This window comes from Rhinoderma darwinii, chromosome 13 (genome assembly GCF_050947455.1).
Source record: "Rhinoderma darwinii isolate aRhiDar2 chromosome 13, aRhiDar2.hap1, whole genome shotgun sequence".
Taxonomy (NCBI): Eukaryota; Metazoa; Chordata; class Amphibia; order Anura; family Rhinodermatidae; genus Rhinoderma; species Rhinoderma darwinii.
This window is the reverse complement of record NC_134699.1, coordinates 22094290-22121448: the sequence shown is the minus strand read 5'-3', so window position 1 is coordinate 22121448 and position 27159 is coordinate 22094290. Positions and strand designations below refer to the sequence as shown.

At 42.7% G+C, this 27159-nt stretch overlaps 1 long non-coding RNA gene across 2 annotated transcripts in view; it reads left to right on the top strand.

The window, feature by feature from the left end:
- The window catches only part of LOC142666626 (uncharacterized), a 79210-nt gene that overhangs the window by 29757 nt on the left and 22294 nt on the right, over positions 1-27159 (top strand). The window lies entirely within an intron of this gene.

The following is a 27159-nucleotide window of genomic DNA, read 5'->3' as shown; positions in this document are numbered from 1 at the left end:
AAAAGCTAATTTTATTTTGTTCCATCTTATTCAAGAAACTTTCAGAAGAAAACTGGACTTGCTAAAAATATGATAAACCCCTTGAAGGAAACCTTGTGGGGTCTACTTCTGTGAATGAAGTCATTTATGGGGTGTTTCCAATGTTTCAGCAGCATTAGGCCCCTAAGAAAACAGTATGCGGCTATAAAATCAAATGCAGAATTCCTTGACCGAAAAGGCCAAAAAGCCTCCTTTTATGCCAAGCCCTGGCACATGCCCGCACAGTGAATATAGCACACATATTTGGTATCCCCATGCACGGGAGAAGTGGAAGAATGTGAAAGGAGATTAATTTTGTCCGTGGTCCATACTGTGTGTGAAAAATACTAGCATAAACTGACGAAATTGCAAAATTCTTGCATTTTTTTCCAATTTTGCCCACTTTAGAGAAAAAAATAAAAATTATATATACTGACAAATGCCACTAAAATAAAGCCCTATCTGTCCTTTAAAAAGAGTGTAAAATTCAAATATGAACTTTATTCACCTACAGAGTTATAGTCATCTAAAGAAGCGCATAGCAAAATTTTTAAATTTGCTCTGGTCATTTAGCTGTAAAACAGCCTAGTCCTTAACCGGTTAAGGAGGAAAAACAGCGATTTTTATTTTGTTGATAAAAATAGCAGTTTTTCTAAACTCTTACCTCAATGAGGCACAGGTTAATGTTATGAAGTTGAGCTGAAACTTTGCCAATCAAATTTTCTAGCCAATTGACAACTTTTAGGGTTGTGCCCCGGAAGATAGATCGAAAATAAAATTCCCCCCTATACCTTGTGACCACCCTAGTGTCCCACCTCTGGGACTTCATTGGAAGAACGTGGTTACTCATCCATTTTCTGCAAGTCGAGGCTGCTACGTCCAGGAGGACACTATATAGGAGGTGGGAGCGCATTTGCGCTGCTTTCTTTTTAGAAGGCCATGGGCGTTACTGACACAGCCATGAAAGCTTACGCTCCCAAGTCCAAGAGGAGAAAAAAACGTGCTCAACTGTTTCAGGAATTCTGATAAAATTCAGTTGAGAAAGCCGCATCTGTGTGGCCTCTTCTGCATTTAGTCTCCTGGATGTAGACTTATTTTGTTGGAATATCCCTTTTAAGTAAATCTCGCGAGATTACGGAGCTAAACGAGATTTGGTTTCACTTGCCGGAATCTCACAAAAAAGAGTCTAGTAATGTTAGGGTTTGTGTATGAGGCTGCACATAGCGATATATCTATATCGCTAGTGTAAATGAATGGAGAGGAGTGCATGATGCCGATTGGTCAGCGTCATGCACTCCTCTGTACAACGCCCACTTGGTCGAAAGTAAAAGTACGCCCACTTGGGCATTAAGAAAGCTCATTAGCATAATACAAACTCCATGCAGATGTTGTCCTCGGTTGAACCCAGGACCCCAGCGTTGCAAGGCAATAGTGCTAACCACTGAGCCACCGTGCTGCCCATGGAAAGTCGGCCGTGTGACTGTTTTTTTAATGGACTGGACATGTTCTGTGTTTGCCAGTTTTTTCCCGGATCCCTCAAGTTTATTAGGGATCCGTGAAAACGGGTCCCGCCCAGGTGCAAATTGGCCATTTTTATGGCGTTCATAGTGCGGTAAAAACTACATGTTCACTTCAGTCTATGGGTGGATACGATTTCGGTGATACCAAATTTGTGTTTTTTATGTTTTACCACTTTTTAAAAAAATCTTATGATTAAAAAAATTGTGCCATCATCTTGAGAGCCACTTTTGTATTTTTCTGTCAATTTAGCGGTGTGATGGCTTATTTTTTGCAGGGTGAGCTATAGTTTTTGTTACCATTTCGTGGTAGATGCAATTTTTTATTTTTATTTTTGTAATTTTTTTTTGCTATGGTGAACAAAAACCAGCAAGTTGGGCAATTTTTTTTTATTTAATGGCATTTACTGACTTGGTTTAGTAATGTTATCCCCTTAGTGACCAGCCTATTTTAAACCTTAATGACCAAGGCATTTTTTAAGTTTTTCCGTCGTCTCATTCCAAGAGCTATAACTTTTTTATTTTTGCATTGACGTAGCTGTATAAGGTCTTGTTTTTTGCGGGACAAGTTGTATTTTTTTATTTTTTTTTCAAAACTTTTTTTTTTTCATTTTTTTCATTTTTTCCATCAAACATGTTATACATCACATACAGGGTGAATCGAACTTTAAGGGTATGTGCACACACACTAATTACGTCCGTAATTGACGGACGTATTTCGGCCGCAAGTACCGGACCGATCACAGTGCAGGGAGCCGGGCTCCTAGCATCATAGTGATGTACGATGCTAGGAGTCCCTGCCTCTCTGCAGGAAAACTGTCCCGTACTGTAATCATGTTTTCAGTACGTGACAGTGGTCCTGCAGCGAGGCAGGGACTCCTAGCATCGTACATAACTATGATGCTAGGAGCCCGGCTCCCTGCACAGTGTTCGGTCCGGGACTTGCGGCCGAAATACGTCCGTCAATTACGGACGTAATTAGTGTGTGTGCACATACCCTTACAGTTATACAGATACTAAAACAGAGAGGTGAAAACATGACATTGTGTCAAGACTCATAGATAAGCAGAATTGTGGGAAATACCTAGGACTACTCAACCAGTTTATCTATCTTCTCTCTAACATGTCTTAGGAAAAATGCTAATACTTGACGTTGGGTGTGCCGGAATTAGGAATTGGCTCCAATTCTCATAGTTCAGAAGGCATTACATTTGCAGTTAACATCAATCATCTAGATAGGCATTGTAACCCCCAGGATCTTTAAGAAAGTCCAGCCAAGGCTGCCATATTCTGTAATATTTGCCTATGTTTCTATGTGATCAGTAGCTCAGTTCTTCCAATCTGGACAACTGCCACTTTATTTAACCAGTGTGTGATAGATGGGGGAGTTGCCTTCCTCCAGTACAACGGGATCATAGCCTTTGCTGCTAGTAATAGGTGAGCGATAATGTTTGGGCTGACGGGCAAATAAGTTTCAGGATGCATTGCACTTCTCTCCAATAGGGCTGTATGAGTGCGCACGACCACCATATGTGTGTGTACGTACCCAGTTGTTGGTTGCACCTCCATCATAGGGGAGATATCTCAGGCTCTATGCGGTGAAGTAGTTCCGGAGTTTTGTACCACCTGCTCACCAATTTATATGAGGTCTCTTGCAGGTTAATGCATCTAGAATGGCCACAGCTAGACCTATAAATTTGTTGAATTTCAGATTGTGTAAACTTAACATTTAACTTTCTCCCAAGAAGCAATATGTGGTAGGGCATTATCCTCATCTATAGATACAATTTTTTAATATAGCAGGGAGATGGATTTTGGTATTGGTGTTGTCGAGGACAACAGTGACTCAAACCATGTTAATGGCCTAGTAATATAACCCTGCTTAAGAAGAAAATTGTAGTTCGTGAGCAGTTGCATATAATCTAAGTAATGTAGTCGTATGTGCGGAAACTTCGCTCTCAAAAACTCCAAAGACGGAAAGTCTCCGTTGTGCACAGTGTCACCCAAGGCCACATCCTTTAAGTCTGAACTTAATAAGGGATGAGCCCTACTGCTCACATCTTTAAGACCTATTAGATCGCCTAATGTTGTCAAGAGCGACGGAGTGGGGCAAATGTCCTCCTTCAAAGACAGTTTTTTCCAGACCGTCAATGTCGCTTTTGTAAGCAAATTAGTAGGAGCAACTTTTCGGCAGGGTAATACCGATCGTAGCAGCGTTTGAGTTAAAGATCCATCACACATATCTTCTTCTACAGATACGTAAAGTTTGGAGCGTGATAACCCATACCAGTCAAGGATTCTATTCAACTGAATAGCCTGATAAAAAACTTGTATGTCCGTGAAATTAAGACCTCCTAACATCTTAGAACTCTGACTAGGCCAATGTGCCAACCTATGCCCTTTCTTGTCCCAAACAAAACTCAGTAATTTAGAGTTGATACTATGGAGATAATGTTGCGGAAGAAAAATAGGCATGGTCTGTAACAAGTAGGTTATTTTGGGTATTATCAACATTTTTAGAAGGTTACATCTGCCCAGCCAGGAGATATATGGGACTTTCCAGTTTGTCAGCATACTGTCAATTTGAGAGACCAGAAGCTTATAATTAACAGGTTCCCGACCGCTGGCCGTATTTATACGGCCAGCGGTCAGGGTCTCTAAAGTCCGGCGTATAGTATATATACGGCCGCACTTCAGAGACTGTGCACGCGGGATCGCGTGCACACAGCTCTATGCCCTGGCTGTTGCTAACAGCCATGGGCACTGGGCAGAATGTCAGGGGTCAATCTTTTGGCCCCTGAACATGTGATCGCTGTGACAACCAATCACAGCGATCACATGCATTTCTGCATAGAAAACAGTGTGCACGCGATCGCGTGCACACAGCCCTGTGCCCTCGCTGTTATCAACAGCTCTGGGCACTGGGCAGAGTATCAGGGACCAATCTGATGGTCCCTGAACATGTGGGCGCTGTGACCACATTTGTTTTATTTTGACTTTTCTGGCAGTAAATCTCCTGCCTCTTTTCTTCTCCTCAAACATTGTTTCAGTTTGAGGAGAAGAAGAGACTCGGGAGAATTGCTGCCAGAAGATTACAGTTACAAAAAAATACAGTTACACTCTAAAACATTCTCTGTATAGATAGATTTCTATCTATCTATACAATCTATCTATCCATCTATCTTTTTTTCTATCTATCTACCTTTCTTTCTTTTATTCTATTAGAATAGGCAGGTAGGGAGTATATAATTATATATATATAATATATATAGCAATAGCGGTTTATTTTTTTGTTAGCGGTAGTGTAGATATATATATAGCAGTTAGTTTGTGTGTTTTATAAAAAAAAAAAAAAAAATTTGTTTAGTTAGTGTTAGTGTTAGTTACGTTATGGCGAGGAAGTTGTTTAGCGCCGAGGAGGCATACGCCATGCTGTGGTCTGAGTCGGAGACCGCATCGGAGATGGCGTCCGAGATGGAACCTGTTTTAGGTAGTGACGATGACAGCGTCACTTCAGGTTCATCTTCAGGGGACGTTGTCCCTGATGCAGTCGAAACTGCAGAACATGAAAGCGCAGGGCCAAGTAGCGCTGTAGCACGGGACAGCCTGGTCCCTCCAGTCCAGGCTCTTGTATGGGCACCTGCCCCATCTTTTGGGCCTAGAATCCACGGATTTACGGCCACTCCTGGCATAACCGTGGACAATACAAATTTTGTCCAAATGGATTACTTCCATTTATTTATAACGGACGACATCCTAAATCAGATTGTCCACGAAACAAATTTATATGCCACGCAATATATAAGGCAGAAACCTTCATCCACCCATGCCAGAGATTGGACGCCCACCAATTTGCAGGAATTAAAATTTTTTTTGGGGCTCACCCTAAATATGGGTATTGTCAAAAAGCCCTCCATTAGGTCTTACTGGTCAACAAGACCCGCCCAAGCCACCCCAGTATATTCTGCAGTAATGCCCAGGTCTCGTTATGAGACAATGAGGTTCCTCCACTTCAATGACAACGCACAGGCCCCCCCAAGTACCGATGCAAACCGGGATCGGTTGTTCAAAATAAGACCGCTAATAAATTCCCTGAATAATTTATTTCTGCAACTCTACACCCCTGAGCAGAATGTAAATGTGGACGAATCCCTCCTCAACTTTCATGGCAGACTTAGCTTTCGCCAATATCTACCTTCCAAAAGGGCAAGATATGGCGTTAAGCTCTACAAATTGTGTGAAAGCGGGTCAGGATATACCACCGCCTTCAGAATTTATGAAGGGCGGGACCGCACAATAAATGTTCCTGGATGCCCCCCTGATCTTTCCACCAGCAGTAAGATCGTGTGGGAGATAATGCAGCCTCTGCTTCACAAGGGGTACCACCTGTACTGTGATAATTTTTATTCGAGTGTGCCCCTGTTTAGGCATTTGCATGCTGCAAGGACTGGGGCATGTGGTACCATGCGCAAAAACAGAATTGGTTTTCCACAGCAATTAGTGGGGAAGCGCATGGTAAAGGGGGACTCCTGTGCTTATGCATCTGAAGAATTGCTGGCGGTCAAGTTCAGGGATCGCAAAGACGTGTATGTGCTAAGCACGATTCATACCGCAGGAACAGTGGCAGTGAGGGAAAGAGGGGCAACATCGGACAAGCACAAACCAGTGAGCGTGTCCGAATATAACAAGTACATGGGGGGGGGTGGATTTAAGCGACCAGGTTTTACAGCCCTATTTAGTAAAACGCAAAACTAAAACCTGGTACAAAAAGGTGGCCATTTATTTGTTACAGGTGGCCATCCACAACTCATTTGTGCTCTACAAAAAAAACAGAGGCAGAGACACATACCTGGATTTCCAGGAAAAAATTATTGAAGGCCTCATTTTTGATGTTCAGGACACCCGAGAATGCCCCCAGTCTGAGGATGTCACGCGACTGACTGAAAGACACTTCATCAGTCGGATTCCCCCAGAAGCAACCCCCAGAAAAAGTGCCGCGTCTGCAGAAAAGACGGGCACCGCAAAGATTCCCGATATTTCTGTCCCTCATGTCCCTCGCAACCAGGCCTGTGCATTGAGCCATGTTTTAAAAAATACCACACTGTTCTGAATTATTAGATTTTAGTTAATTTGTTGAAAATATATTTGCCCTACATTACGTTTTTATTTTTCCCATGATTTTACTCCAAGGGTGAGGGAGGGAATGGGTGGGGGGTGGATGTCCTGTTTGATGTTTTCTAAAGTTCATCTGCTGGAGAGCTCCATTTGCATTAACCTGCAATTTCTTATTTTAGAAAACCCCAAAAAATAAATTCCCATTATACCCCTAGATGAATATTTTGGGATTTCTGCTTCAAGAGCAGATATTTTGGAAGTGTTATAGCAACTCTGTTGAGTTTTGTAAAACCAGCTTTGAAAAAAAGCGATATGTGAAATAATCTTCTTCTATCCTCCGCCCTCCTACATCTCTATGTGATAAATAAGGCCACATATTTGGTATCCCCGTGCACGGGAGAAGTGGCAGAATGTGAAAGGAGATGAATTTTGACCGTGGTCTGTACCGTGTGTGAAAAATGCTGGTATAAACTGACGCATTTGCTAAAAAATTGCTAATTTTATTTTGATCCATCTTATTCAAGAAACTTTCAGAAGAAAACTGGACTGTCTAAAAATATGATAAACACCTTGAAGGAAACCTTGTGGGGTCTACTTGTGTGAATGAAGTCATTTATGGGGTGTTTCCAATGTTTCAGCAGCATTAGGCCCACCAGAAAACAGTATGCGGCTATAAAATCAAATGCAAAATTCCTGGACCGAAAAGGCCAAAAAGCCTCCTTTTATGCCAAGCCCTGGCACATGCCCGCACAGTGAATAAGGCACACATATTTGGTATCCCCATGCACGGGAGAAGTGGAAGAACGTGAAAGGAGATGAATTATGTCCGTGGTCTATACCGTGTGTGAAAAATACTAGCCTAAACTGACGCATTTGCTAAATTCTTGCATTTTTTTCCAATTTTGCCCACTTTAGAGAAAAAAATAAAAATGATATATACTGACAAATGCCACTAAAACAAAGCCCTATCTGTCCTTTAAAAAGAGTGTAAAATTCAAAGATGAACTTTATTCACCTACAGAGTTATAGTCCTCTAAAGAAGCGCATAGCAAAATTGTGAAATTTGCTCTGGTCATTTAGCTGTAAAACAGCCTAGTCCTTAACCGGTTAAGTAGAAACCAGGAGTCCGGGGAAGGAGCAATCTGTAGGCCTAAATATTTAAAAGAACGTGATTACCACTTAAATGGAGACGAGAGTTGGGCTGCTGCCACCACCTCTTCAGAGCATGTTATGTTGAGTGCTACAGATTTATCAGGGTTAATTTTACAAGTTATATTTTTTAATAGCACCATTTTGAGGTACATATTATTTATTGATTAACTTTTATTAACTTTTTTTTTTGGGGGGGAATAGAAAAAAACCTGAAATTTCGCCACTCTTTTTCGCGTCCTAAATCTACGCCGTTTACCGTGTGATGTAAATAACACTAACTTTATTCAGCGGGTTGTTACGATTGCAACGATACCAAATTTGTATAGTTTTTGTATGTTTTACTACTTTTACACAGTAAAAACCCTTTTTTTTTTTCAAAATTATTTGTTTTTGTGTCTCCATATTTGAAGAGCCATAACTTTTTTTTTATTCCGCCGATGCAGTTGTATGAGGGATTTTTTTTGCGGGAAGACGTAGTTTTTATTGGTACCATTTTTGAGTAGATGCGACTTTTTGATCACTTTTTATGAAATTTTTTTTAAGTCAGGATTCATAGAAAACAGTAATTTTTCCATAGTTTTTTATTTAATTTTTACGGCGTTCACCGTGCGGGTTAAATAATGTAATAGATTTATAGTCGGGGTCATTACGGACGCGGCGATACCAAATATGCGTAACTTTTTTACTTTTTATTTTGTTTTTTTAATAGTAAAGCAGTTTGTAAGGGGAAAAAGTTGTAATTTTTTTTTTCACTTTTTTTTTTTTTTTTTTACTAGTCCTACTATCGGACTTTAATATGCGATCATCCGATCACTATTATAATACACTTCAATACTTTTGTATTACTGCCTGTCTGTTTAAAACAGACAGGCATCTGCTAGGACATGCCTTCGGCATGACCTAGTAGGCATTCGCTACAGGCAGACCTGGGGGCCTTTATTAGGCCCCCGGCTGCCATCGGAGACACAGACACTCGGAGATCTTATCGCCGGGTGTCGGTGGGGGAGAGAGGGAGCTCCCTCCCTCTCCCAAAAACAACTCCGATGTGGCGCACGCTATTGAGCACCGCATCTGAGGGGTTAAAGGGTGAGAATCGATACTTATATCGATCTCACACGTTCGAGCAGGGACGCCCCCAGCTCTCTGCTACATCTGGCAGCTGAGAGCAGGGAGATTTGACAACTCCCTGCTCTGTTTATTTATCCGGATGCAGTGCCGTAAAAAGGCTTATGCTTCAGAATAAAGTCCATTAGTGGCCGACTTGAAAAGGCGGATTAGCGGTCACTAACAGGTTAAATTGTAATAGTTCTGACCTTTTTCGGATGCGGCGATGTCCTTTATGTTAATGATTGAGTCACGGGGTGGCCTATGGCACATCGTAGGGGCCACTCGCTAATTCTAAAGGCTTAGATGCCGTGGTCGTGATTGACTGCAACGTCTAAAGGGATAAACAGGCAGAATCAAAGTGATTTTTTTATTCTGCCTGTTGCAGTGAGGTTTCGGCTGTATTTACACAGCAGACACCCGCTAGGTATGGAGCACACTCTGCTTGTGAGCCTGCTCCATACATGCCCTTAGCAGCTGCCACGTATGTGTCAGTGGTATGTCGTTAAGGGGTTAAAACATTAAATGTTGCAAATATGGAATGGATACTCAAGCGGTTTAAGGTAATTTTTATTAATTTGCCATAATGTCTTATTAGCTTTTTAAGACTATATGCTCTGTTGGCTTCAATTCTTTATTGCCCCATTGCATCCAAAATAATAAATTAAGAAACTTTGCCAAAAGTTTGGCATAATTGTTTGCCAAAAGTTTGCCATAATTGTTCCTAAAATATCCTAGTGTTTTATGTTTACACCTATGTGTCTCCATGGTTACAGACAGACCCTGTGGGGTGGACATCTTGCTGTGCATCTAGTCCTGGACTTACCATGGGTATGTTTAACTATCGCAATTTGTTCCAATATTGTTCCACTTGTTAGCAAGGTTTATTTCCTGCCATCTTCATACATATTTGTTACTTTAACTACTCTATGTGGCATGTGTCCATTTGATGTTGCTTCAGACTGTTGTGGGCAGGACTTAGCGTGCTAACACTCATGGTGATAGTCTATACAACCAGGCATTCTTTACTTATTTATTCCTTTAACCCCTTCCCGACATTTGACGTAAATGTACGTCATGGAAAGCATTGACTTCCCGCAAAATGCCGTACATTTACGTCAAACGGAAAAACAGTTATAAAAAAAAAATGAGAAGGTTTTAAGTAAATATGGCTGCTGTTCATAACAGCAGGCCATCTGTACACGATGCCCAGGGGGGTGTCGCCTCCCCCCCGCATCGGCGATCGCCGCCATTGGCCGGTCAATTCAGACCCGCCAATTCCGTCCGTTTGCGGCTTTAGCCTATTACTGTGCCACAGGGCACAGTGATATGGTGGCGATTGGTGCTGTCTAGGACAGCACCAATCACTACTATCTTCCACGTAAAAAATGGCGGTGATGCCAGCCCCCCGATCGCTACGGTTGGTTGGTCTGCACCGACCGACCAATCGCAGCCATGGCGGGTGTTTGAAACACCCTTCACCAGCCCTGCCCACCTCATTCCGGTTAGGAATGGTGAGCAGAGCTGGTGTGACCGTCTGTGAGCCATACTTACCGAATCTGAGGCCTTCTGTGCTGCGATCCTGCTGTGACGTCTTCATCCGACGGCTTTACGTGGATAAGTTCTATACCAGCATCCCACTATTTAAATGCCTCTCCACCAGAAATACTTCAGCATGCGGCACCGTGCGCAAAAAACAGAGAGGCCTCTCTAAATATCTGATTGCGCAACCACTAAGAAAGGGAGAAAGCAGGGCACTGCACAGCGATAACTTGTTGCTGGTCAAGTATAAGGACAAGAGGGATGTCCTTATGTTGACCACAATACATGGTTGCGGCAGCACCTCTGTACCTGTCCGAGGTACCACCACAATGACCTCCAAGCCAGACTGCATCCTCAGCTACAATAAGTACATGGGAGGGGTTGATCTCTCTGATCAAGTACTAAAGCCATACAGTGCCATGCGGAAAACAAAGGTGTGGTATAAAAAACTGGCCGTGCACATGGTACAGATGGCATTTTATAACGCTTACGTGCTATACCAATGTGCAGGCCGGACAGGGACATTCCTTAATTTTCAAGAGGTGGTTATCAAGGCCCTTGTATTTGGGAACCAGGAAGGGGAGGGCCCCAGTACTTCTAGATGTGATGGTCCACGTATTGTACCAGGGCAACGCTTTCCCGGCGAAATCCCCTCCACTGGTAAAAAGGGAAGGAGCCAAAAAAGGTGCAAAGTCTGTTACAAAAGGGGGAGAAGACGAGACACCGTTTATCATTGTGAAACCTGCCCCGACAAACCTGCCCTGTGTATAAAGGAGTGCTTCAAAGTTTATCACACATCCATGGATTTTTAATTGGATCATTTATTTAAATGCTCACTATACCCCTAAATAATTTCCTTGAGCGGCATGATTTCCCAAAAGGGGTCAATTTTGGGGGGTTTCCACTGTTTTGTCCCCTCAGGGCTTTGCAAATGCGACATGGCCTCAGCAAACCATTCCTGCTAAATTTGAGCTCCAAATGGCGTTCTTTCCCTTCTCAGCCTTGCCGTGTGTAAAAACAGCTGTTTATGACCATGTGGGGTACTGTTTTACTTGGTAGAAATAGCTTTACAAATTTTGTAGAGCTTTTTCTCCTTTTGTCTTTGTGGAAATGAAAAAATATATAGCTAAGCCTACATTTTATTTTAAAAAATGTCGATTTTCATTTTCACGACCTACTTCCAATAATTTCTGCAAAAATCCTGTGGGGTCAAAATGCTCACTATACCCCTAGATAATTTCCTGAAGGGGTGTAGTTTCCAAAATGGGGTCACTTGTGGGGGGATTCCACTGTTTTGTCCCCTCAGGGGCTTTGCAAATGCGACATGGCCTCCGCAAACCATTCCTGCTAAATTTGAGCTCCAAAAGTCAAATGGCGTTCCTTCCCTTCTAAGCCCTGCCGTGTGTCCAAACAGCAGTCTGACCACATGTGGGGTACTGTTTTACTCGGGACAAACTGCTCTACAAATTTTGTGGTGCTTTTTTTCCTTAAGTCCTTGTGGGAATGAAAGAAAATTAGCTAAACCTACGTATTATTGGGAAAAATGTAGATTTTCATTTTCACGTCCTACTTCCAATAATTTCTGCAAAAATCCTGTGGGGTCAAAATGCTCACTATACCCCTAGATAATTTCCTCAAGGGGTTTAGTTTCCAAAATGGGGTCACTTGTGGGGGGTTTCTACTGTTTTGGCACCGCAAGAGTCCTTCAAACCTGATATGGTGCCTAAAATATATTGTAATGAAAACAAGGCCCCAAAATCCTCTAGGTGCTCCTTTGCTTCTGAGGCCGGTGCTTCAGTCCATAAGCACGCTACAGCCACATGTGGGATATTTCTAAAAATTGCAGAATCTTGGCAATAAATATTGAGTTGCATATTTCTGGTGAAACTTTGTGTTACAAAAAAAAATGGATTAAAAATGAATTTCTGCAAAAAAACCCGAAATTTGTAAATTTCACCCCTACTTTGCTTTAATTCCAGTGAAACGTCTAAAGGGTTAAGAAACTTTCTAAATGCTGTTTTGAATTCTTTGAGGGGTGCAGTTTTTTGTTTTTTTTAGAACATCATTTTTATTAACAGTTTTCACATTTTCTTACAAACATTTCACGCAAAGGTTACATCATGAGTGCGCAGCACTCAACTGTCATTGAATTAACCTTGAATTAAATTCAACATAACATAACATACAAACATGGCATAAGTTTCGATCTTCATATAGACCGAAAACATGACTTCCCCATCCCTGCCACGACTTAGGTCATCAATGAGTATCTACTTATCATTTATCCCCCGACTAGATCAAATTTGCAAACCCCCTAAAGTGCCTGCCAAGAGCTGCGTATAATACCACTTTGTGTGCCTGAAAGGCGTAACAATTTCCACTACCTCGGCTGCTGTGCATTGCGATTCTATGAATATTTGCCATTTATCGAATAGCTTCTTTGTTCCCGTTTCCTTTCGTCTTTCCACCTCCACCCTCTCCAGAACTAATAACTGTTTCAGACGAGACACAATCAGTTCTAACCCCGGCGTGTCTGTTTCCAGCCATTTACTCAGGAGGCATCTCAAGGCCACCAGTAAAATCGTGTGCACCAGCAGGGGAGGTGATCTCACCCCTTGAGCACCCTCTTCCTCCGGTGGCCGCGTCCGATGGAACAATAGCGCTTGAGGCGTCATTGGGAGGTTCGTTTTCCAATGATCCGCAATATATTTGTGTATCATCCCCCAAAATCGCTTCGTATGTACACACCCCCATACTCCATGCCATAAATTCGTTAGGGGTGTGTTGCATTTGGGACGGGGTGCAGTTTTTAAAATGGGGTGACTTATTGGGGGTTTCTAATATATAAGGCCCTCAAAGCCACTTCAGAACTGAACTGCCCCCTGTAAAAATAGCCTTTTGAAATTTTCTTGAAAATGTGAGAAATTGCTGCTAAAGTTCTAAGCCTTGTGAGGTCATAGAAAAATAAAAGGATGTTCAAAAAACGATGCCAAACTATAGTAGACATATGGGGGATGTTAGTTAGCAACAATTTTGTGTGTTATAACTGCCTGTCTTACAAGCAGATACATTTAAATTGATAAAAATGCTAATTTTTGCAATTTTTCACTATTTTGGTGTTTTTCACAATTAAATACTGAATGTATCGACCAAATTTTACCACTATCTTAAAGTCCAATGGGTGACGAGAAAACGGTCTCAGAATCGCTTGGATAGGTACAAGCATTCCGACGTTATTACCACATAAAGTGAAACATGTCAGATTTGAAAAATGAGGCTCTGTCAGGAAGGTCAAAAGTGGCTAAAGAGGGAAGGGGTTAACTTATACTACCTGTTTACTTCATGAGCTGCATGGCTTGTATGTCCTTTTAACCTGTTGGTTTATGGATTCGTTTTTTATCATAGTACGTCTGTCATTTTCAATAAAGTACTTTTTCAATTTCTTATACCTCTAGTCTATTGGCATCTTCTTTTTTAGGTTATGTATTCATGCTTTGGATGCTTTTGTGGGTACATGCCCCAGGATCTCGCTCACACCTGATTACTTGCTTGCTGACAGCCGCAGTGTACTTGTTTTTGGGCTGATCAGATCCATGCTGTGCTTTTCGGTCATATTAGACCCTGTGTGTAGACTGATCCCACAGTCATGTGGTACTCATTTGCCCCCTCTTCTTGCTAATCTGCAGACTTTAGGAGAGAGGACACAGGAATAAAGTAACACATGACTGTAGGACCAGACTACATACTGGGTTTCCTTGTAGTCTATTTCTTTAGTGACAAATAGGTCTTCAGAGGGGCTGGATGCACAAAGGGGTAATGGTTGTTGTCCGTCCATCCATCCTGGATGTTGAGCAGTTAGGAATTCCAGAACAGGATGAGGATCTATATTTTCATTGTGGATTTTTTTCCACCTAACCTCTTTCAACACCCCATAGCTCTGTTTCTAATATTTTATTGCTCCCAGTAGCATTTACCTTTATCTATCTTTATCCCATAATGCTTCATAGATCATCTCCTTCTGCTGCACGTGGGTACTTCCTTATAAATAATATTGCTCTGTCCTTTCTGGGTTACAGATTCCTTCAGGGTGCTCATGAGACGATCCTAGACATGTGAAGGAAATGGAGCATAACAAGAGAGGCGGGCAGGCTGCACACTCTGGGTATCATATATCTGTCTTGGTCAGATATCTTTTTTTCTTCGTAATATGGAGGGAAAATACCCAGGAGGCTGAATTGTAGCTCGTGCTTTAGTGGAGCAGTTTGTCATGCAATGCTTGTTAATTCCGCTAAATGATGTGGATGGGAAATGGTGACTTTTTTTTTTTTTTCAACCGCTAATATGCTCTCTAAAAAAAATGTTGCAAGTTACATATTCTGATTAAGATAAATTTTATTATCTGTGCATCAGTTACTAACAAAGAAAATAATAGCATTCACATACTGTCTTGTTTGTCTGCGTTTATATGTTCAAATTTCTGTACAGTATGTCAGTACCTGAACTAACATATTCTGCTGTTCATTTCTTCATAGCCCCTGGAAATTGCACAATGAAACATCTCATTGTCATTATTCTCATGTGCATCGGAAACCAGGCAAATCAGGTCACTAGGGGGCAAAATATATTAAGTACTGTTGTCAGTCTAAAACACTGGCATTAGGAAGTGTATCACCCCGGTTTTCTTACAGAGCACAGGCTCCCTACAGATCTATATTAGAAGGCTAAGGCGATGTTCGACTGCGCAATTTATTCCATCAAAACGGCGAAACCCTTGCACAACGGAGACAAACGGAAACTATTGGCACCGGATCCATTACCATTGAAATAAATGGTGATGGAAACCTATGGTTTCCGTTTGTGTCAGTCAGGGCTCCATTCTGACGGAAACTTCAGACGGAACGGAGCCCTGATGCAGATGTGAACGAAGCCTTAGGCTAAGTTCACACTTGCGTTGTATAATCCGTTACTCTGATCTGTTTTTAGATAAGGCTGCGTTCACATCAGCGTTGCCCTTCCGTTGAGGGGTTCCATCGGAGGTTTGTCAAATTAACCCTTCAATGGAAAGGCAAACTGAAACCTTTGCTTCCATTTCCCTCACCATTGTTCTCAATGGTGATGGAAACATTGCTAATGGTTTACGTTTGTCACCATTATGACAGGGTTCCGTTTTGACTAAATCAATAGCGCATTCGACTGCGCTACAGATTCCGTCAAAACAACGGAACCCGTTCACAACGGTGACAAACGGAAACCATTAGCAATGTTTCCATCACCACTGAGATTAATGGTGATGCAAACGAAAGCTAAGGTTTCCGTTGAGGGGTTAACCCGACGGAAACCTCAGACTGAACCCCTCAACATAAGGGCAACGCTGATGTGAACAGGCCCTTAGACATCCTTTTTTTGAACGTTGAAAGAAGTCCTGTATTCTGCACTTCTATATCCTTCAAAAAAATGGATGACTAACATAGCGGAAGCAAACGCTTGCAAGTCAAAATCCCATTGATTTCAATGGGATTTTTGACGTATCCGTTTTTATCAGTTATTTTAATATAAAAATGGATCTGAGTAATACAACGCATGTGTGAACTTTGCCTAAGGACTCCGTATTACAGATCTGTAAAACATGGATCTGTAATATGACCGTTTTCAAAAAGCCCGGAGAAACAATTTTTTCTACTAAACAATCCTCCCCTATGTGCCATATTTTGAGTTAAAAAAGAACGAACCACTTCTGACAGGCCATAAATAAATTTCGGCGGGTCACATCAGTTAAGTCTATGAACTAGGACCACCACTTGTTTTCAGAACGGTCGTCTGCAGAACTTCCTTGGCACGGTCTACCGGAAACCTCTGACACAACAATCTAACCAAAGCAGCATTAATTAATATCTAAATGGATCTAAAGGAGTTTGAGTTCTCTATAGTTTATCAAATCTGCAACGTTCAGAGCTCATGAAGTCCAACAAAGTTATTCTGTCACTCCTGAATGATTGGTCATCTAATATGTATAGCTGCCTTTAAGTTTTTAAAGAGGCTCTGTCACCACATTATAAGTGGCCTATCTTGTACATGATGTGATCGGCGCTGTAATGTAGATTACAGCGGTGTTTTTTTATTTAGAAAAACTATCATTTTTGCCTGAGTTATGACCTATATTAGCTTTATGCTAATGAGTTTCTCAATGGACAACTGGGCGTGTTTTACTATATGACCAAGTGGGCGTTTTAGAGAGAAGTGTATGACGCGGACCAATCGGCATCATACACTTCTCTCCATTCATTTACACTACAGATAGCGATATAGCTATATCGCTATCTGCAGCCTCATACACACACACACTAACATTACTGCAGTGTCCTGATAATGAATATACATTACCTCCAGCCAGGACGTGATGTGTATTCAGAATCCTGACCACTTCTGTACCGTCTTTGTGAGTTACAGCACAGCAGGCGTAGTCTTGCGAGATTAAGCTGTCACTCACAGCAAGATCTCGCTGTGCTGTGCTGTAGTCTCACAGAGACGTGCAGAGAAGTGGTCAGGATTCTGAATACACATCACGTCCTGGCTGGAGGTAATGTATATTCATTGTCATGAAACTGCAGTAATGTTAGTGTGTGTGTGTGTGTGTATGAGGCTGCAGATGGCGATATAGCTTTATCGCTATCTGCAGTGTAAATGAATGGAGATAAGTGTATGATGCTGATTGGTCAGCGTCATACACTTCTCTCCACAACGCCCACTTGGTCATATAGTAAAACACGCCCAGTTGTCCATTGAGAAACTCATTAGCATAAAGCTAATATAGGTCATAACCACGTAAAAAATTATCATTTTTCTAAATAAAAAACACTTCTGTAATCTACATTACAGCGCCGATTACATCATGTACAATATAGGCCACTTATAATGTGGTGACAGAGCCTCTTCAAATAGTTACACAGATCAGTAATCTCCATGGATTTCAGTCCTGTATTGTTCCTAGGTTGTACCTAAAGGACATGCCAGGAGACAAACTAATAAGACTAATAAGATTGTCAGTGGAAGTGATGCCCAACATCTGCTCTCTATATTATTAGGACAGGAAGAACAGTTAATATCGTACATTCAGGTTTTGTTTAAAATGTTCCATGCAAAAATGTAATCACAGGCACATTTACACAGCGCTTGTGTCATACCACTCCCAAATGAAGCCTGACTCTTTCATTGCAGCTAACAGATGTAAGCTGAAGTAATGTAGATTGTAGAGACCTATCCGATGTTAATATTTGCGGGGACTCACTTGTGTTACTTGGGTTCATAGAATATGATAACTTGATCATTGCCTATTTTGGATGTATGAACAATTTTATTTTAGAAGTTTTCTAAAATATTGTACCACTTGCAGTACAAGATGATCTTGTGAAAGAAATTAAGCCCTTAACGACATGTCACGTACATGTAAAGACTTGAAAAGGGGTATTGGCGGTCACTAACTGGTTAAATTGTAATAGTTCTGACCTTTTTCGGACGCGGGGATGTCAGCTATGTTAACTTCCTTTTTTTTTAACATTGTTTATAAAAGTTTGTTTTTTTAACTTTTAACCCCTTCCCCCTGCTTGCATTCTGGGCCCTAATGTCCAAGCCATTTTTTACATTTTTCCATTGTCACATTCGAAGAGCTGTAACTTTTTTATTTTTGCGTCGGCATAGCTGTATAAGGTCTTGTTTTTTGTGGGACGACTTGCAGTTTTTATTGGTACCATTTGAGAGTAGATGCGACTTTTTGATCACTTTTTATCACATTTTTTTTAAGTCAGGATTAACAGAAAACAGCAATTTTTCCATTGTTTTTTATTTTATTTTTTACGGCGTTCACAGTGCGGGTTAAATAATGTAACAGCTTTATAGTCGAGGTCGTTACGGACGCGGCGATACCAAATATGTGCAACTTTTTTGCTTTATTGTAGTTTTTTTTAATAGTAAAGCATTTTGTAAGGGGAAAAGCTGGGTTTTTCATTTTTTTTTTTGTTTCACTTTTTTTTTTTTTATTAACTTTATTAAACTTTTTTACTTTTTTACTAGTCCCACTAGGGGACTTCACTATCCTCCGATCGCTATTATAATACACTACAATACTTTTGTATTGCAGTGTATTACTGCCTGTCCGTTTAAAACGGACAGGCATCTGCTAGGTCATGCCTGCGGCATGATCTAGCAGGCATTCGCTCCAGGCAGACCTGGGGGTCTTTATTAGACCCCCGGCTGCCATAGAAGACACAGACACTCTGCGATTTTATCGCCGGGTGTCAGTGAGATGAGAGGGAGCTCCCTCCCTCTCTCCAAAACCACTCAGATGCGGTGCTCGCTATTGTGCACCGCATCTGATGGGTTAAACGGGTGAGATCGATACTAATATCGATCTCACCCGGCAGAGCATGGACGCCCCCAGCCCTCAGCTGCCTCTGGCAGCTGAGAGCAGGGAGATTTCACGGCTCCCTGCTCTGTTTACTTTATTCTACAGCAGCGACGTAGAATAGCGGCGCTCTAGAATAAAGCCCACTAATGACCGCCGTAAAAAGACGTATCGGCGGTCATTAAGGGGTTAATATATCTTCTCTTTGGCACATTAAAAAAAACGTTAACATTTTTTTTATAGAAGACCATCGGCATCCCGTGATTGAGTCACGGGGTGGCCTATGGCACATCGTAGGGGCCACTTGCTAATTCTAAAGGCTTAGATGCTGTGGTCGTGATTGACTGCAACGTCTAAAGGGATAAACAGGCAGAATCAAAGTGATTTTTTATTCTGCCTGTTGCAGTGAGGTTTCGGCTGTATTACACAACAGACACCCGCTAGGTATAACTCTGCTTGTGAGCCTGCTCCATACATCCCCTTAGCAGCTGCCACGTATGTGTCAGTGGTATGTCGTTAAGGGGTTAAAACATAAAATGTTGCAAATATGGAATGGATACTCAAGCGGTTTAAGGTAATTTTTATTAATTTGGCATAATGTCTTATTAGTGTACGTGACAGCCGTTAAGAGGAAGTATGGAGCGGGCTGAGCTTGCTCCATACTCCGCAAGTGACGCTGTGTTATACAGCCAGGGGCGGATTACAATGAGGGCAATATGGGCAAGTGCCCAGGGCCTGAGGCTGGAAGGGGGCCCAGTTCGCCCTGGTTCTCCCTTACCGGCTGTTAAAATTACAGCCGGTTCAGAGAACCGGAGTGAAGCGGGACCACTCACCCAACCAGTGGCTATACACTACACAATAAAAAAGTTACTATAGTAACGGGAGCCGTGGCCCGTTACTATAGTAACTACAGTACTTACCGTTCTGTTTCCGGTGCGCAGCGCATGACGTCACCACCATCCTGAGTCAGGACATCCGCCGTGGCTGAAGAGCAGGGTAAGTTTAATACCCCTTCTGCTTGAAGCTGATGGCTTGGGGTCCGACTCGCAGGACCCCCGCCAATCACCTTTTTTGAAGGGGACGCAGTGCTCGTACGGTCACTTGCCCACACTGAATCCGTGTGGGCGATTCACATTGTGAGCGAGTAAGTGAAATGAAGGGGAAGCAGCTCTCGTACGAGTGCTGCGGTCCCTTCAAAACGGGTGATTGGGGGGTCCTGGGAGACGGACCCCAAGCCATCAGCTATTGATGGCCCATCCTGAGGATAGGCCATCAATGTTTAGGGACTGGACAATCCCTTTAAGCCTACGATGTTGCAGGCTTAGAGGGCCCATGAGACAGGATCACAGATTGTGTGATGCTGTCTGCTGGGCACTGTATCTAAGCCAATCACATGGTAGGCTTAGATACAAGGCCCATGTGTGATCCTGTCTGCTGGGCCCTGTATCTAAGCATCTTACATAAGCACATGGTAGGCTTAGATACATGGCCCATGTGTGATCCTGTCTGATGGGCCCTGTATATAAGCCTACCACACGTGTTACTAATCGTTTTTGTTGTGTTTGTGTTTTTTTACAGGTTCGGTCGTTGGACTACATCGGATTCCAGGACTACTTCGATGATGGCGTTTTTATTATCAATAAAATGGTTAAAGAGGGTTGTCTGGGTGGTTTTTATTTCAATAAAATATTTTTTCTATGTCTTTGTTTTTTAAACTTTATTACTACCGCCTTAGTAATGGACGCCGGCTGATTGACAGCGTCCATTACTAAGGTGAGGCTTAGTGTTAGCCGGTACAGAGGCTAACACTAACCCTCATTATTACCCCGTTACCCACCGCCACCAGGGGTGTCGGGAAAAGCTGGGCATGATCCAGTACCTGACCATCTATAGTGATGGTCGGGCAATGGGGCGGCTGCAAGCTGGTATTATTAGGCTGGGAAAGGCCAAAAACTGTGGCCCTTCCCCCCCCTGGTAATGTTAACCTGCTGCTGCTGGCTATGAAAAATGGGGGGGACCCCGCCAGATAAATGCCCGGGGCCCATGGTACCCTTAATCCGCCCCTGTATACAGCCGACAACTCAACAGGTGGAATCAAAGATCACTTAACCCCTTAAGGACACAGCCAATTTGAGTTTTTTTCATTTTAGGCTGGGTTCACACGAGCACATTAACGTCCGTAATGGACGGACGTATTTCGGCCGGAAGTCCCGGACCGAACTCAGTGCAGGGAGCCGGGCTCCTAGCATCATAGTTATGTATGATGCTAGGAGTCCCTGCCTCTCTGCAGGACAACTATCCCGTACTGTAATCATGTTTTTACGGAGTCCATCAGGCGGTAAAAACTACATATTCACCTTATTCTACAGGTTGATTCAATTACGGCGATACCGAATTTATATGTTTTGTGTTATGTTTTACCGCTATAAAAAATCTAATAAAATTCACCATATTCTGAGAGCCATAACTTTATTTTTCCATTAATTTAGTGGTGTGGAGGCTTACATTCTGCAGCAGGGCGAGCAGTAGTTTTCACCGATACAATTTTGGGGTACATGCAACTTTTTTTATTCTATTTTTTTTGAGAGCTAAGGTGGCTCAAAAACTGCAATTTGTTTGATATATATATATATATGTTATAATTATTATTATTTTTTACGGCGTCCATATAGCAGGTTAAGCAATGCATTTTTTTTACTTTATTTTTTTTGGAACATAAAAAGAACTTTAACTTTTAATATTTGATTAGTCAACTACGCTATTGTTTCCGGCAAAACGACTGGTCTGGTGCACAACAGACACAAACGGAAACAATGGGCACTGGATCAGTCACCATTGAAATCAATGGTGATGGAAACCGAAACCTCTGGTTTCCGTTTGTGTCTGTTCAGGGGTCCCGTTCTGACGGAAACTTCAGATGGAACGTCAGAACGGGACCCCAACGCAGATGTGGACGAAGCCTTAAAGCTGTATTTAAACTCCCTCCTATTGTATGGAAGAAGCATTTTGCCAACACATGCAAAGTAACATCAATATGACACTTCTTCTGTAAAACCTTTTTCTTAAGAAAATAAATATGAATGCATCTGGAGCATCTGTTTGACGTTGAATTATTCCTGGCTGTTTAATCCCTCTAATGCTGCGGTCGATCGCGACCGCAGCATCTGAACATTTATGCTGTCAGAGGGGGCCGCCCCCCTCTTTTCATAGCAACCCCCCGCAGTGAGATCCCGGTATGACGACGGTGGTCATGGCAGCCCATGGGCCTAATGAAGGCCCCCCAGGACTGCATTCACTCTGCCTTTGCTGTAAAGATGCCTGTAAAAATGACGACAAGTCCTATAGAGGTTCTAATGAAATGTGTAAAAAAAAAAAGTTAACAAGATTGGTAAAAGTCTGAATTATTAAAGTATAGCTATATATATATATATATATATATATGTATGTATATATATATATATATATATATATATATATATATATATATATACACACGCCGTAGTAAAATAAAACATTTTAAACACCGAAATCGTATTTTTTTTTTATCAACTTTGCTCCCAAGAAACTACAGCTCGTCCTGGAAAAAATTGAACGGTGTGATGGCTAATCAATAAAAAAGTTATTGCTCTCAGAATGTGGCGACACAAATCTATTTTTTTTCTTTAAAGAGGCTCTGTCACCACATTATAAGTGTCCTATCTCTTACATAAGGAGATCGGCGCTATAATGTAGGTGACAGCAGTGCTTTTTATTTAGAAAAACAATCTATTTTCACCACATTAGGAGCGATTTTAGATTTATGCTAATTAGCTTCTTAATGCCCAAGTGGGCTTTTACTTTAGACCAAGTGGGCGTTGTACAGGGGAGTGTATGACGCTGACCAATCGGCGTCATGCACTTCCCTCCATTCATTTAGACAGCACATAGGGATCCTGCTAGATCAGTATGTGCTGTCTTAGGCCTTATTCAGACGAACGGGAAATACGTCCATGCAACGCGCGTGATTTTCACGCGTGTCGCACGGACTTATATTAGTCTATGGGGCCGTGCAGACATGTCCGTGATTTTTACTCGGCGTAAGTCCGCTGAAATAAAGTCACGAGATGTCCGTTCTTTGGGCGTTTTTCGCGCATCACGCACCCATTGAAGTCAATGAGTGCGTTAAAACCGCGTATGTCGCACGGAAGCACTTCAGTGCGAACAGCGTGATTCGCGCAACAGCTGTCAAAAGTATGAATGAAAACAGAAAAGCACCACGTGCTTTTCTGTATACAAACATCCAAATGGAGTGTCATAATGATGGCGGCTGCGCGAAAAGCACGCAGCCGCGCATCATATGCTGCTGCCACACGGAGCTGTTAAGTGGCTTTTGCGCAGGCAAAACGCCACATTTTTGCGTGCGCAAAAACGGCACGCTCGTGTGAATCCAGCCTTATACTGACACATTAACGTTACTGAAGTGTTTAGACGGTGACTAGACATTCCTTCCAGACAGGACAGGACGTCTATTCACAATCCCTGCACTTCGTTAACGTTTGTTTGATACTTACAGCAGAGCAAGCGTAATCTCGCTGTAACTTGTCATTTACAGCGTAATCTCACGAGATTACGCTTGCTCTGCTGTAAATACCAAACAAACGTTAACGAAGTGCAGGGATTGTGAATAGACGTCCTGTCCTGTCTGGAAGGAATGTCTAGTCACTGTCTAAACACTTCAGTAACGTTAATGTGTCAGTATAAGGCTGGATTCTCACGAGCATGTTACGTCCGTAATGGACGGAACGTATTTCGGCTGCTAATCCCGGACCGAAGACACTGCAGGGAGCCGGGCTCCTAGCATCATAGTTATGTACGACGCTAGGAGTCTCTGCCTCTCCGTGGAATTACTGTCCCGTACTGAAAACATGATTACAGTATGAGACAGTTGTCCCGCAGCGAGGCAGGGACTCCTAGCGTCGTACATAACTATGATGCCAGGAGCCCGGCTCCCTGCACGGTGTTGGGTCCGGGATTAGCGGCCGAAATACGTTCCGTCCATTACAGACGTAATGTCCTCGTGTGAACCAGGGGCATAACTAGGAAAGACTGGGCCCCATAGCAAACTTTTGACTGGGGCCCCCCTCCCCTTGGTGTCACACAACCCCCCCCCTTGTAGATAGTGTCTTTTTTACAGCCCCCCCTGTAGATAACGCCATACAGCCCCCCCTCTGTAGATAGCGCCATACATCCCCCTGTAGAGAACGCCATACAGCCCCCTGTAGATAACGCAATACAGCCCCCCTGCAGAGAACGCCATACAGCCCCCCCTGTAGGGAACGCCATACAGCCCCCCCTGTAGGGAACGCCATACAGCCCCCCCCTGTAGGGAACGCCATACAGCCCCCCCCTGTAGGGAACGCCATACAGCCACCCCCCCTGTAGGGAACGCCATACAGCCACCCCCCCTGTAGGGAACGCCATACAGCCACCCCCCCTGTAGGGAACGCCATACAGCGCTCCCCCCCCCCTGTAGGGAACGCCATACAGCGTCTCCCCTCCCAAAAAAATGCCACCTACAGTGTGTCCAACAAAATACATGTATCCCCTCTCCACAGGATCTCCACAGGATAGGGGATACATGAGTGATCGCTGGCATTGATAGGGAGAACGGGGGACTGAAAGTCCCCTGAACTTCTCCATGACAAACCTCTGACTTCCGGCGTCTGCGCAGCTCAATAAAAATGAAAGGAGCGCTGGTCACGCATGCGCACAAGCGCGACCAGCGCTCCATTCATTTCTACGGAGCTGCCGACATAGACCCCGGAAGTCCGAGGTTTGTGATGGAGAACTTCAGGGGACTTTCAGTCCCCCGTTCTCCCTATCAATGCCAGCGATCACACATGGATCCCCTGTCCTGTGGAGATCCTGTCCTGTGGAGAGGGGATACATGTCTTTTGCTCTATTTTGCGCCTTCAGGACCAGACACCGTTTAGCCATTTTTAGCACGTGTTAGTTAAATGGCTATAACTTTTTTATTTGTTGGGCTAACGACGTGATTTTTGCGACGGTTTTTCCGTAGACAATGCAGGTTTCATTTTTTATCATTTTTATACACACCTTTTTTGCTATTTTAGAATTTTTATTCATAAAGTTTGAAAATAATAGTAAAAAAATAAGCTTTTTTACATTTCAGCTATTTTTTTTTTTGGTAATAACATAGTTAATAGACCTTTTATTTGTGATCGTCATTGTCTACCGTAAATTTTAATATATTACATGTCCATATTAGGGTAATTCGGTCAGCGCTAGCTTTACAACAATGATTGGCGGGGGGGAACATTTTTTTTTTGGGGTGGGTATTTTATGTGTATTTATTATTTAAATTTTTTTGCACTTTACCTTATTATTTTTTTATTACTATGGTCTGTCCCTCAATGGTCAGAAAAGACCTTTGGGGAACTTTATATATTTTTTTTCTTTCTTTTACACCATGTTTTTCCACTGTAACTGGAGATGCACAGCAGCCCCAGTTACAGGGGAAATCAGCCCTCTCATAGTGACGATTGTCACTAATAGGGCTGTGCTGGGACTAGTAAGACCCAGCAGCAGTCTTTCACTAACGGCACCCGGCGATCATGTGACCAGTCACATGATCACCGGGAGGAATAGAGACAGCGCCGCTGCTGCTGTCTCTATTCCTGTACACAGCGCGCATTCAGCGCTGTGTACAAGTGATCGGAGAAGACAGAAGCAGCGAAAGCTGCTTCTATCCTCTCCTCAGGGTCCCCGGCAGTCACTGACAGCCGGAGACCCGACATTCAGCTGCCCGATCGGGCAGCAAGTTAAAACCCGAGCCGTAGAAAGTCTATGGCTCGGGTTTTAAGGACCCTGACCGCTGGCCGTAAAAATACAGCCAGCGGTCGGGAACCAGTTAATGGCAGAGCGGGGAGATACCTCCCTGCTCTGCCGTAGTGTTCAGTGGCGTCCCGCTGTAGCAGCAGTAGCGGCTGCTAGCGGAGCCTCCGGCCATGGTGGGGGCCCGTGCCGGCGGGCGACACGGGCCCCCTCATGCCGCGGGCCCCGTAGCAGCCGCTACTGCTGCTACGGCGGTAGTTACGCCACTGGTGTGAACCCAGCCTAAGACGGCACATCGTGAACAACCCAGTGTCACTATGCGCTATCTAAATGAATGAAGAGAAGTGCATGACGCTGATTGGTCAGCGTCATACACTCCTCTGTACTACGCCCACTTGGTCTAAACTAAAAACACGCCCAGTTGGGCATTAAGAAACTAATTAGCATAAAGCTAAAATCGCTCCTAATGTGGTGAAAATAGATAGTTTTTCTAAATAAAAAGCACTGCTGTCTTCTACATTACAGCGCCCATCTCCTTATGTAGGAGACAGGCCACTTATAATGTGGTGACAGAGCCTCTTTAACAAAGTTTTTTTTTTTCTTTAAACTTAGTAAAATATATAATAAAAACAATATAAATTTGGTACCACCGTTATCGTACTTAGCCACGGAATAAAGTTAAGTTGTCATTTATACCGCACGGTGAAAGCCGTAAAATTGAAACCCAAAGAAACAATGAAGGAATCAGTTTTTTCCAATTTCAGCCCGCGTATAATTTTTTTTTCAGTTTCCCAGTACATTATATGGTATTTTAAATGCTACCAATAGAAACTACAACTCCTCCTGCAAAAATTAAGCCCTCACACCAGTTTATTGACGGAAAAATAAAAAGTTATGGCTTTTGGAAGGCGGGGAGGAAAATATGAAAAATGTCTTCGGTGTGAAGGGGTTAAAGGCTTTGTACACCTTTTTGAACAATATTTTTTTTTTTAAATAACTCAATGGTAATTTACCTGTGTTTGGTTTTTTCTTGTTTTTTTATATACTTTTTAAGATAGAAGCTGTGAAGGATACATAGAAGAAATCTATGTGAAGCTTCTATGTTTACAGGTAAACATACAAGCTGTATGCTGCCGTCAAAGCCGATTGTTTCAGGTCAGCGACACTGACTGCTCCGGTGAAAGCTGGTCCTGCATGTCTAATCTAGCGAACGACGATCAAATCTAACAACTTCAATGTGATCATTATTAACTGGATCCTGTGTGTCAGACACGCAGGACCAGCTTTCACTGGAGCAGTCAGTCTAGCGGACCTGATGGAAATGGCTTTGATGGTGGGATACAGCTACTATGTATACAGAATACATAGAAGCTGTATCTTTTTATTTCAGAACACCCCGTAGATTGTTCTAACTGATGCAACATGCAAATGATGATCACAGTTTTACTATAATACAGTAATATTTGTATGTTTGTCTTT